Source organism: Sciurus vulgaris, assembly GCF_902686455.1.
Source record: "Sciurus vulgaris genome assembly, chromosome: 2".
NCBI classification, from domain to species: Eukaryota; Metazoa; Chordata; class Mammalia; order Rodentia; family Sciuridae; genus Sciurus; species Sciurus vulgaris.
This window is the reverse complement of record NC_136462.1, coordinates 30198453-30211112: the sequence shown is the minus strand read 5'-3', so window position 1 is coordinate 30211112 and position 12660 is coordinate 30198453. Positions and strand designations below refer to the sequence as shown.

Below are 12660 nucleotides of genomic sequence, written 5' to 3'. Positions count from 1 at the left end.
CACCACTCTCAGTCCCCCAAAGATTTCTCTGAAGGTTATTTTCACATGGCTTTGCAAAAATTTCAGTTTCTAAGAGTTTTTCATGCTCATTTTTGAAATTGTACTTTCAAGGACCGATTTATGTTAATAGAGAGCAGAAAAAGTTGATCACATTTATAAATACCCACACAAGTTGATAATCTTATGAATGTTCTTAATTCAACACCCTATATACCTTCAAACTGGATTCCTTGAAGTAGTTTTATGGCTCAGAAAGATCTCTCTCTATCACTAGCTGCAGGGGAAAGGAGAAATCTCATTCATCTCTTTCTGAGAAACTTTTTGCTAATTTTGAAGACTTCGTATTTTTAAGGTCTGATTCTAGATTTCATTTGTCAGTATTATAAGCAAAAAGTAGCTTAGTGGAGGTAAATTTTACTGGCAGAAGTGGAGGAAGAAATGATTAGGCTTTTATTTAATAATAGTGGAATAAGGAGTTTAGTCCCTAAAAAATTCCTAAAAAGATCAGTCATACCAATAGGAGGTAAAGGAGGGAAAATTATGTTATGCAATTATGAGACAGGTTACCTATTGTGTCTTTAACTAAAGGCAGTGGGAGAAACTTCAGGTCCAACACAGGACAACTCTGGCCATTTCAGTTCCAAGCTCCCTGTGGAGTTGGCTTCTGGTGGAGTTCAACGGATTCTTTTGCCCAACCCTGCTTTCTTCTCTTTCCTTTCATGAGTGTTAATGCCAAAGGCCTTTCCAAAACAAACATCCTGCACACTAAACTCTTCCTCAAGAGTTCGCTTTCCAGAGAAGCCATCTTGTAACAAACAGAAATATCTTTCCTTTGCCCAAAGAAAATTCATTTATTTAAGCTTGAATTCAGGATTCATTACAGCATTTTTCAACTGGGGACCTAAATTCATATAGTAATAAAAAATAGCTCTAATGTATTTATGATCCCATTTATATGAAATGTCCAGAGAAGGCAAATTCATAGCCAGAAAGTCGATTAGTAGTTGCTAGGGCCTGGAGGAGAGGGAACAGCAAAGAGTAACTGATAATGGGTAAAGGGTGATAAAAATATCATTCCATTAAGTGTTGATGGCAACACAACCTTGTGAATATACTAAAGGTCACTGAATTGTATATTTTAAAATGGCGAATTTTATAATATGTGAATTATATCTCCATAAAAATGTTAAAAGCATTAGCTCTAGCATGTTTTTGACATAGTTCCTATGAACTTTAGACAAATCTATCAAATATGAAGGTTCTAGTCATCCATTCATGTATGCAATTGACATTTGTCAAGTACCTTCTTCTAGGCCTGATATAATAAAAGGTGCTGGGAGACGGGGAAAAGCAAAGTCAATGATAGATCTTGAATGTCTTACAGACTAATGGGAAACAGGTGTGGTTTTTATCTCCTACCTTGAGTTGTTTCTCTAGGATGTATGTTTGGGTTTATATTTGAATCATTATGAACAATTATCACTTCCATGAAAAGATACTTATTTAGCATCAAATTATCTTTGATGTTGCACTAAGTGCTCTATACTGTGCAGGTCAGACATACTTAAATTCTTTCTCCTGAGCAATTTGCAATCTGACAGAGATGACTACACAGGAAGTCATATGAAGTCATTTTAATTTAAAAATAATTTAGTGAATGAATATATAAACATATCAGATTAAAAGTTCGTATTATGATTAAGCTAAACAATGTATACCATAGCATTTTTGGAGAAGGTAGACATAAGAAAAATTGACACCTCCATCTAATTAAGTCTGGAAAACGATTATCTCACAAATTGCTTGAGTAATCAAAGAGGGGGGTGGGACTAAGTTTCTGTAGAGGGAAGAGAGAAGGGAATTTTCCAGATTTATGGCAAATACAGCAAAAGGGTTAGGTTCCTGGAATCAGGTAGGAAAACTTGCTCCTTTACTTATTAGTTACTTAATGTAATTTAGTATTTAGCTGATTTAACTTCAGTTTCCTCAATTGTAAAGTGGGAATAATAGTAATAGGGTTGTTTTAAAAATTAAACCACATAGGGAAAAAAATCACGTCATTAGTTAACTCAAAATGTTACAGAAATGACAGTAACATGAGAAGTAGAGGAGGAACAAGATGAAAAAATACCTGTAAATTCATTCCTTGAATTTTGGGGAACAGGAGTTCATTCAAGGAGAAAAAAAAAATCACAATTGTTGGGGGGGCGGGGGGTTAGAATCATGACAGCTGAAGCTAATTTAATGTTGTTGTTTTCTTTTCTACTTTGACTTTTTAAACTACCTTTATTTTCTACTATTACTTTTGGTTTGAGCATTTTCATCAGTTGATTCAAGTTACTACAACAAAAGGTTATTGAAAGTCTATCTGTACATGACAGACAAAAAGATTAGTTCCTGCCGGAAGTTCAAATATTTCCTTTCCTAAAGCTTTTCCAAAGAAGTGAAAATTTTCAGTGGTAAATCTACCAGAAACTCCAATCTGTTTGATTGCTACTCGCTCGCTGACCACACCAAATCATCTTTCAGCTACTCTACCATGACTAGTGCTTGCCTATTAGCTCCTACACGAATTCAATGTAAACAGCACTTCTTATACCCCTAATTTCAGGATAATCTCTCGTAGGGTTTGAAGGCCTTGGGGGAATCCACAGCAGTTATAGGATTAAGCCTTGCTCATCCCGACCAGCAATAAAGGAGGTGTTTAATAATTAATGAAATTGCGAAATCAGTTCACATTAGGTAATTTATTTTTGAGGAATCTGGAACCCTGTGTGAAAGACTCACTAAAGGACCCTGAGCCCTCAGCCTGGAGAGAAGAGTTTCAACTGCAGCCAAGCCCCTAACTCGTTGAAAGGTAGGTGCTCCAACCACATCATCCCTCGGAGCCTCAGATTCTCCCCGCTACAAAACAAGGGATAGGGCTGATGGTCCCTCTCCATAGCAATTTTCCAGTCTGAGGCTCACAGAGAACATAACACGAATAAAATTTCTTCAAGGACGGCTCGATATGAACTCCGTGGTCAAGGCTGAATGATTTGTTTTCCGGGTCCAGGAGGTAGGGGTGGCCACAGGGCACCAATCCCGATTAATTTATTAATGCAGTTGCTCAGACGTATCCTTTGAAGCTCGGTGTTTTCCCCGCCTCTAACCAAAACGTGGGGGCCAGAAGAATCATTCCTAAACTTCAAAATCCCGCCCCTGGGAGAGGAGCCCGGCTTGGTCTTGCGCCTGCGTGGTGTGGCTAGAGGGCCAAGGTCGCGCAGGAGCCAGCCCCTCTCTTCTCGTGAAATCACGCGAGATCCTCCCCAAGCTCCGCTGCGGTGAGTGGCGTGCGGGGGGTCGCTGGGTTTTCTTTACTCTGCGCTGGGTGAGGTTTGCGTGGTGAGGGAGGGAACTCCGAACCAGGGTTGACCTCCCGCCTTCCTCCTGGAAATACTGCCCACGCTGGCTTTCTTGCCAAGGATACTAGGGTAGGAAATGCGCGAAAAGGAGGTGTTTTTTTGTTTTTAAGAATTGGTAGGGGATGGCGCACGCCTGTATGACTTGGGAGTCTGAGGCAGGAGGCTCGCAAGTTCGAGGCTAGCCTGGGCAATTTAGCGAAACCTTGTCCAAAAAAAATAAAAAGAACTGAGGATGTAGTTCAGTGGTAAAGCACCCCGGGTTAAATTCCCAGTACCCCCTCAAAAAAAAATTGTTGGGGGTTAGCCTAGAGGTAGCTGTGTGTGGTGGTTCTTGCCTGTAATCTCAAGAACCTCCCCCCCCCCCCAAAAAAAGGGCTGGAAATGTAGTACAGTGAGAAAGCGCCCCTCCGTTTGATCCCCAGTACTAAATGGGGGTGGGTGGGGGAATTGTTAAGTAACTTCAGGATTGTACACAATTGAGGTGCCTCTGGAAGTTTCACCGCTCTATTGAGTGGTGCCAGGCATAGGGGCAGACTTAAATCATAGAACAAAGCTGGCACAGATCTTAATGCTAGCACTGACAGTCTTAGAAATCAGTTTGAAATTTTGGGCTATTGGTGCAGATTATTATTTCCATGTAAGTAGCTGGTAGAGGAAGATGAGGTCACTGAGAAAGGAAAGAGCCATGCAGGAATTCTCAATGTAAGACTTGGGGAGAGAAGAGGAAAGAACTGGCAGGACAAACAGAGGTCAGCAAAGTCATTTGTGGTGGAATAATTGAACAAGAACAGAACAGAGAAGGACTGGGGTTGTAACTCAGTGGTAGAACGCTTGCCTGCCATGTGGGAGGCACTGGGTTCGATTCTCAGCGCCACATATAAGTTAATGAATAAAATAAAGGTCTATAAACATCTAAAAAATTTTTAAAAAGAATAAAGTGTCATATTAAAAGGTTTTAGTGGGTAGAGATGTAGCTTGGCAATAGTGCTTGCCTGACATATATGTGAAGCCCTGGGTGCGGTTTCCCAGTACCAAATTTTTGGAAGCTCATGTTAGGAAACTGGTATGTGAGTATGGGTTCTAGTGTTGTTATTGCAAGTAATGGGACCCTGGACAACCTTCAACCTCTTTGTACCTGCCTTTCCTCCTTTATAAAATGGAAGGAATATTACCAACCTCATAGGGCAGTTTGGGGCTGGGGTTATGTTTAAACAAGATAATGAATATAAAGTCTTTAGCTCAGTTCTTTGGCACTTAGAAAAATTTGAGAAACAGACTGAGAAACCTTTCTTATTCAGGGTCCCACATGACTAGAAGTAGGACATGTACACTGTTCTTATTTCAGTGATCTTTCCCTTGTACAAGGCTGCAAATAGCACACTTCATGACTGGTGTCAGTGAATTTTTCAGTTGATCATTCATTTGTATTATTTTTGGATATTATTTAGCACCAATTAGGAAACCACTTAGTATCATACCAAATAGGATTTGCTGAGTTTATTTTTTTTCTCTCCACTTGGAATGAATCTAACACTATCACCACCCCTCTTCTCAGGTCTTATACTTGGTGCATCTTATTTTAGATGTTAATTTTGTGACTAAACCAAGTACTTTATATTCTTAATGTGTTGTTTGTTGTGCTATTGGGTATAGTACAGTTATCCTACATTTCTTGTATTTGGCACTTGAAAAGTTTCTAATTTAGTATAGAGGAAGAGAACTAGTGTACTTTTTGTTCTGATAATCAGTATTTGGACAGATATACAGTTATGTAATTTTATTTGTTTTATTTTTGTGGTACTGGAGATTGAACCCAGGGGTGCTCTACCACTGAGCTACCTCCCCAGCACTTTTTATTTTGAGACAGGGTCTCACTAAGTTCCCAGGTTGGTCTTGATCTTGCGATCCTCCTGCCTCAACCTCCCAAACAGCTGGGATTATAGGCATGTGCTACTACCCATTTTAAAGAAATATTTAAAAGAAAGCATACTGTTGAAAGTAGAAAAGAAGACACACATATAAAACTTCATTTGGAAAGACTCCTCTGATTGACAATTTAGCCATCATAATGCAATTAATAACCACTTAAAGGTAGTTGAACCTACCTTGTGTGGAAAAACTTTTTTAATACTTGCATAATTAACACCCCTGGTGACTTACGTTTCCCTGTGAACTTCATGATGTAATGAAATAGGATGTAGGTAGAACACATTCAAAGATTCCTGTCTAAAAAAACATGAAACTGAATCTAATCAAGCCTCTAGATTTATTTACTAGTGATAAGTAAGTGGCAAAAATAGAAGAACAGTGCAGATGACACTATGAGGAAGCCATCATAGGACAGTTCACAAAGGAATGAAGAAACAAAGCAATAGCATGAAATACAAAGTTCCAAATGTATGTGAACTTTGAATCCTGATTCTAATGAATCAACTATAAGAGACATCTTTGAGGCAATCAGAAAATTTCAGTATATACTAGGTGTTAGATGATGTTAAGGAATTACCTGTTCAATTAATTATGTTAGGTGTAATAATAGTATAGTGTTTAAGTTGAAAACAATTCATTATCAAAGATGGTTTAACTGAAGGATTTTTGTGTGAAATGAGATAATTCTGGGATTTGCTCTTAAGGTGAATCTGAAAAATACAGTCTTAGCGGTCAACTTTGTACCCAAAAGGAAAGAATGAATATTGATGGCAACTAGACATTTCTGTTAAAACCAATAAGAATATGTAAAAATGTATGTGAGAATATATATAAAACAAGGAAGTAAATAAGATGTATTTCCATGTTCTTCATTCTGTCTCACTGACATTGTTATGGTTTGGATTTGAGGTATCCTCTGAAAAGTCCATGAGGCAGTGTAGGAATGTTCAGAGGTGAGAGAGATTAAGATTAGATTATGGGGGGCTGGGGAGATAGCTCAGTCGGTAGAGTGCTTGCCTTGTAAGCACAAGGCCCTGGGTTTGATCCCCAGCACCCCCCCCCCAAAAAAAAAAAAAAAAGATTAGATTATGAGAACTGTGACTTAATCAGTGGGATTAATCCATTTGATGGGTTAATAACTGAATGGATTACTGGGTAGTAGTTGTAGGCAGGTGGGGTGTGGCTGGAATAAGTAGGTCACTGAGGGCATCTTTTCTCTCTCTACTTCCTCGCTGCTGTGAGTGGACAGCTTTCCTCTGCTGCACCCTCCTGCCATGATATTTTGCCTCACCTCAGGCCCAGAGCAGTGGAGTCAGCCAACCATGGACTGAACCACTGAAACTGAGCCCAAAATTAACTTTTCCTTCTCTTAATTTTTTCTTGTTAGGTATTTTATTCATAGTGATGAAAGACTGACTGACAGATATTTAGTTTTATTTTTTGTGGTACTGGGGAGCCCAGGGCCTTGTGCATGTTAGGCAGGTACTCTTAACACTGAGCTATATCCCCAACCTTAGACATCTAGTCTTAATAAGGAGTAGAATTCCGTGGGATAGGGTACCTGCAGGAGAGTTGGAGACTGCTAAGAGGCTGTATATGTAAAAGCCCTGTGTGGGGGAGATTTGAGGAAATGGGAGAAAATGTGGGATTTGGGATGAGGAAGTTGTTTCAGGCCCATCTCCTCTACTTACTTCCTTCTGATCATGGTCACAAACTATACCTCAACTTCCTCTGTAAAATGAAGATAGTAATATACTGTCATCTTTCTGTATCCACTGGAGATTGGGCCTAGAACCTCAACCATGTTGATACCAAAATCTAGATGTTCAGGTCCCTCATATAAATCAGTGGAGTATTTGCTTATAATCTACACACATCATCTTGTGTACTTTAAATCATCTCATATTCTAATATGATACAATATGAATGTTATGTACAAGTCTGTACATACGCACAATACCTTTTTTACAAATAAAAAGAATATAATATTTTTTTAGTTGTAGGTGGATACGATACCTTTATTTTATTTATTTTTATGTGGTGCTGAGGATCAAACCCAGTGCCTCACATTTGGTAGGCAAGTGCTCTACCACTGAGCTACAAACCCCAACCATTTATAAATATTTTCAATTCACAATTGGTTGAATTTACTAAGGCAGAGCTCAAGGATATGGGACACTGATTATTTATGTGTATAACTTTGTTATAAGGAATAAGTAATGGAATCTTTGTAAAAGTTCTTTATAAATTAATCATCTCCATGGAAATTCTGTTTTAAGCAGGATTTGAAAAAATACCCACCAAGGCATGGTGTGCATGCCTTTATAGTCCTAGCTACTCAGGAAGCTGAGGCAGGAGGATCACTTGAGCCCATAAGTTCAAGACCAGCCTGGGAAACTTTGTGAGACCCTGTTTCAACAGAAAGGAAGGAAGTGTTGATCCTATGATTATTCAACAACTGGGTGTGGTATATATAAATTACAGGTCCGTAAAAAGCACCTTAGTACTATATAGGACTTAGAGAAATATGAATTAATTCAAGGATACTGTGAAGTTAGAAAGGAGTAGAGATGTGTAAATGAAATTATCTAGTGATACAAGTTAAGGAATTATTAAGTATCAGATGGATTTACAGATGATGGTTAAATGTACAAATGTGCTACTGTATAAAGTCTTTACATTTAGAGTTGATGTTCAAGGCTATAATATTGCAGTGTTGTAAAAAATAAGCAATTGATAAAATGATTTTTCGTTGAGCTTTTCAGTGTTATTAGGTACTAAAGATTTAAAAATATCTAATGAAGAAAAACATGGTAAAGAAATATATTAACTTAAAGAATATTGCTTAACATTTTAAAAAATCAAACAACTTAAACATATAGGATGGAAAATTTTAAATAGTAGTTAAGAGATTGACTCTGGAATGTCAGAAAATTTGGGATTGAATCTCAACTTGACTACTTCAGGCAAGTATTTTAAGCCTTTTAAGGTACAGTTTACTCATCTTAAAACGAGTATAATAATAGGCTTGTTAGGAGATTAAGTGAGAGACCATATATAGAGATCATTCACAACAATGCTTGGCACATAGTAAACTTTAAGGACTTGATTTTCTCACTTTTACTGGTGAAGCAGAGGATAGTGCCAGCACTGGAACTTCATTTTGCTTCTTTGTTTAGCTCAAATTATAAACCCAGAATAAATGAAACCTTTACTTTTGGGGCCATTCTGTACAGAATTTCCTGTGAGAAGATGTGAAAATGTTTTGGGGCTAGCACGGTACAGTGGCTCAGGAGGCTGAGACAGGAGGGTCAAAGTTCAAAACCAGCCTCAGCAACTTAGTGAGACCCTAAACAACTTAGGGAGAGACTGTCTCAAAATGAAAAAATAGTAAGGGCCAGAATGTGGCTCGGTGGTTAAGATCCCATGGGTTCAATCTCTGGAACCATTAAAAAAAATATGCTTTAGGGCACCTGTAGTCCCAGCTACTGAAGAGGCTGAGGTAGGAGAATCACTTCAGGTCAGCCAGGCAACATAGCAAGACCTTGTCTCAAAAAACTAAAACAATAACAAAAACCCAGCTTTGATGTGTTTGCTTTTTGTCAGCAAAACTATTAAACAGCCCTTGGGAGAATGGACTTTTTACATCTCACCTGCAAAACCAGCCCCAGTTACTTAGGCAGGAAGGAGAGATAAGGCGGGAAAGAACTGGAGAACAAAAGATTTTCTTATAAAAACAGAAACGGGGGAATGTAATGTATAAACGTGCTCTCCCCACCCTTTCCATTGCAGCCATTTCCCTGCCTCCCAACTGCTGTCAGTCTGTGAACATCCTAGCTAGCTATTGGTTTATCAGTCAGCTTGCAAGTATTCTCCGTTATTGGTCCCCCATTAGCCCTGCGGAAGTCTTAAAGATAGCTTCACCGCCATCTTCTCTCTTGCTTTCTCTCCCCTGACTCACTCACTTTCTTCTCCTCGCTTTTCCACTTTCTCTAGCGTGTGCCCTTTCTCTTTCCTTTCACTTTTCCTCTCATTTTCTCTCTTACCCTGCAGGGAAACACTCTGTTTGCTTAATAAACTCCCTTATGTGAAAAAAAAAAAAAAAAAAACTATTAAAGAATTTCCATGTTGATAAATGAATAAAAGAATCTTTAAAAATTTGATTATATCACAATACCAGAACTTCAACTCTACTACAAAGCAATAGTAACAAAAATGGCACAGTATTGGCATCAAAATAGACACGTAGATCAATGGTACAGAAGAGAGGACACAGACACAAACCCAAATAAATACAATTTTCTCATACTAGACAAAGGTGCCAAAAACATGCAATGGAGAAAAGATAGCTTCTTCAACAAATGGTGCTGGGAAAACTGGAAATCGATATGCAACAGAATGAAACTAAACCCCTATATCTCACTCTGCACAAAAACCAACTCAAAATGGATCAAAAGACCTTGGAATCAGACCAGATACCTTGCATCTTATAGAGAAAAAGTAGGTCCAAATCTTCAACATGTCGGCTTAGGATCAGACTTCCTTAACATGACTCCCATTGCACAAGAAATAAAAGCAAGAATCAACAACTGGGATAGATTCAAACTAAAAAGCTTTCTCTCAGCAAAGGACACTGTCAACAATGTGAAGAGAGAGCCTACAGAGTGGGAGAAAATCCTTGCCACTCATACTTCAGATAGAGCACTAATTTCCAGAATCTATAAAGAATTCAAGGAGGTTTCAAGATGGCGGCCTAGAGGGTGGCTGCATTTCATGTTGCTCCAGGACTCAGGATTCAAAAGAGGAGATATCGAGACACTTGGGACCAACTCAAAGCAGCCGGGTGAGTCTCTCCCATTGGGGAGGCGTCCCGGATGGGACAGTGGTCCCGGAACGCAGGAAACTTTGTGAAGTAGAGCTGCCAGTGAGACGCCCCTCCCCCCGCTGAAGCAGTGAACTCGGACAACTAGGAGCGCCGAAAAGGAGGCTGCTCGGCACAGCGCTGGGACTCGGAGCAACCACTGGGGATCCGGCGGCTGCCCAGGGGAGGAGTGGCGAGGAGAGCTGTGTGGACTCAGGACACCGGGGCCTGCCCTGAGGAGGAGGAGGAGGAGCGTGGCCACTTGGATTCGGAGTGACTGCACCAGAGCTACAGGCGGTTGCCAGAAGAGAAACTCCGCGGCGAGCTGTTTGGACTCAGAACGACGCTTCTGAACCCCGGGGCCTGCCCTGAGGACGAGGAGGAGGAAGAGGAACGTGGCCGCTTGGATTCGGGGTGACTACACCAGAGCTTCAGGCGGTTGCCAGAGGAGAGGCTGCGTGGCGAGCTGTTTGGACTCAGACCACTTCTGAACCCCGGGGCCTGCTCGGAGGAGGAGGAGAAGCGCGGCGGGTCCTTTGGACTCGCAGTGACTGCATTAGCGCTCCAGGCGGCTGCTCAGAGGAGAAGGCGAGTGGTGAGTTGTTTGGACTTAAAGGGACAGCGCCTGAACACAGGGGGGCTGCCTGGAGAGGAAGCGTGGTGGGTCGCTTGGTCTTGAGTGGCCGCACCAAGAGCTCCGGGCGGTTGCCCAGAGGACGCGTGCAGCGGGTCACGTGGATTCAGAGCCACCCAGAGCGACCACTCCTGAACACTCGGGGGGTTATCTGGAGGAGGAGGAGGAACGGGGAGGGTCACTTCGACTCGGAGTGATTGATTGCCCAGGGCTACGGGTGGTTGGTGGGAGGTGGAGGCACGCAGTGAGTTTCTTGGACTCCTAGTGACCGCACCGGAATACTGGGCAGCTGTCTGGAGGAAGAGGCGTGTGGCGGGTCTCTGGGACTCAGAGAGATTGTACGGGGCCCCAGGTGGCTGCTCAGAGGAGGGGCCGCATAGCCAGGCAATTAGGGGCAGAGCAGGGTCACAGGATCTAGGAGGCTTCTGGGTGGAAGAGCCGCACAGAGACAGGCTTAGGGCGGAGCAAAGGTTCCAGGCCTGAGGGCATATTCTCTGAGGAGGGGCAGCCTAAGGAGATTCATCTGCGAAGGGTGAGGCTCCCAGGCCCAGGAGGTAGGGCCGGGCCCCTGAGAACTTTGCAAAGGAAGGCAGCCCAGCCCAGGCGGTAGCTGTAATTGAGGGGAACCTCTAGGAGGGTACTGACCAGCGAGACCTCCCCACCGGGTGAGTCTTCCCTGCCGGGTGAGGTTTCCCCACAAGGACGGTAAAACCAGAGACTCAGGCCCAAACAGGCCTTGCCTCAGCCCGCAGCCTAGGTCCCCTTTGGATGACCATTGGTCAACAAGTGGAGGCACCTCTGCCCACTAGCAGGGATTATACCCCTCCTGAAGGCCACCACTCCTAGAGAGGCAGCTTCCTTGTGGAGCTCCGCATTATCAACTTCCTCCAAGACTTCAGCCTACTGAAGGCTAAGGGGGGATATATATAGAAATCTTCAGGGACATTGTAAGTCAATAGAGGAAATCTGCAATATCTCAGCGGTCAACTGATACCTGAACAATATGAGAAAACAAGGAAAGAAAATGCTGCAAACAAACCTAGATGTTACATCAATAAAACCCAATGACAGCATGGCAGAAGAAATGACAGAAAAGGAGTTCAGAATGTACATAATTAAAATGATCAGAGAAGCAAACGATGAGATGAAAGAGCAAATGCAAGCATTGAATGATCGCACCAATCGACAGTTAAAAGAGCAAATACAGGAAGCAAAAGATCATTTCAATAAAGAGTTAGAGATATTGAAAAAAAACCAAACAGAAATCCTTGACATGAAAGAAACAATAAACCAAATTAAGAACTCCATAGAAAGCATATCCAATAGGATAGAACACCTGGAAGACAGAACCTCAGACATTGAAGACAAAATATTTAACCTTGAAAACAAAGTTGAACAAACAGAGAAGATGGTAAGAAATCATGAACAGAATCTACAAGAACTATGGGATATCATGAAAAGGCCAAATTTAAGAATTATTGGGATTGAGGAAGGCCTAGAGAAACAAACCAAAGGAATGAACAATTTATTCAATGAAATAATATCAGAAAATTTTCCAAATCTGAAGAATGAAATGGAAAATCAAGTTCAAGAGGCTTATAGGACTTCAAATACACAAAATTACAACAGACCCACACCAAGGCACATTATAATGAAAATACCTAACATACAAAATAAAGACAGAATTTTAAAAGCTGTGAGAGAAAAGAACCAAATTACATTCAGGGGGAAACCAATACGGATATCAGCAGACTTTTCAATCCAGACCCTAAAAGCTAGAAGGGCCTGGAACAACATTTTTCAAGCCCTGAAAGAAAATGGATGCCAACCAA

General features: G+C 41.1%; 1 protein-coding gene across 6 annotated transcripts in view; it reads left to right on the top strand.

Moving 5' to 3' along the window:
* Nucleotides 1-2765: 2765 nt before the first annotated feature.
* The window catches only part of PTGR2 (prostaglandin reductase 2), a 62020-nt gene continuing 52125 nt past the window's right edge, over nucleotides 2766-12660 (top strand). The window contains exon 1 of one of the 6 annotated variants that reach the window (XM_079129853.1): nucleotides 2766-2857. The gene's annotated coding sequence lies outside the window, so the exon portion shown is untranslated. The other 5 variants (XM_079129851.1, XM_079129856.1, XM_079129852.1 and 2 more) reach the window with 5 other exon arrangements.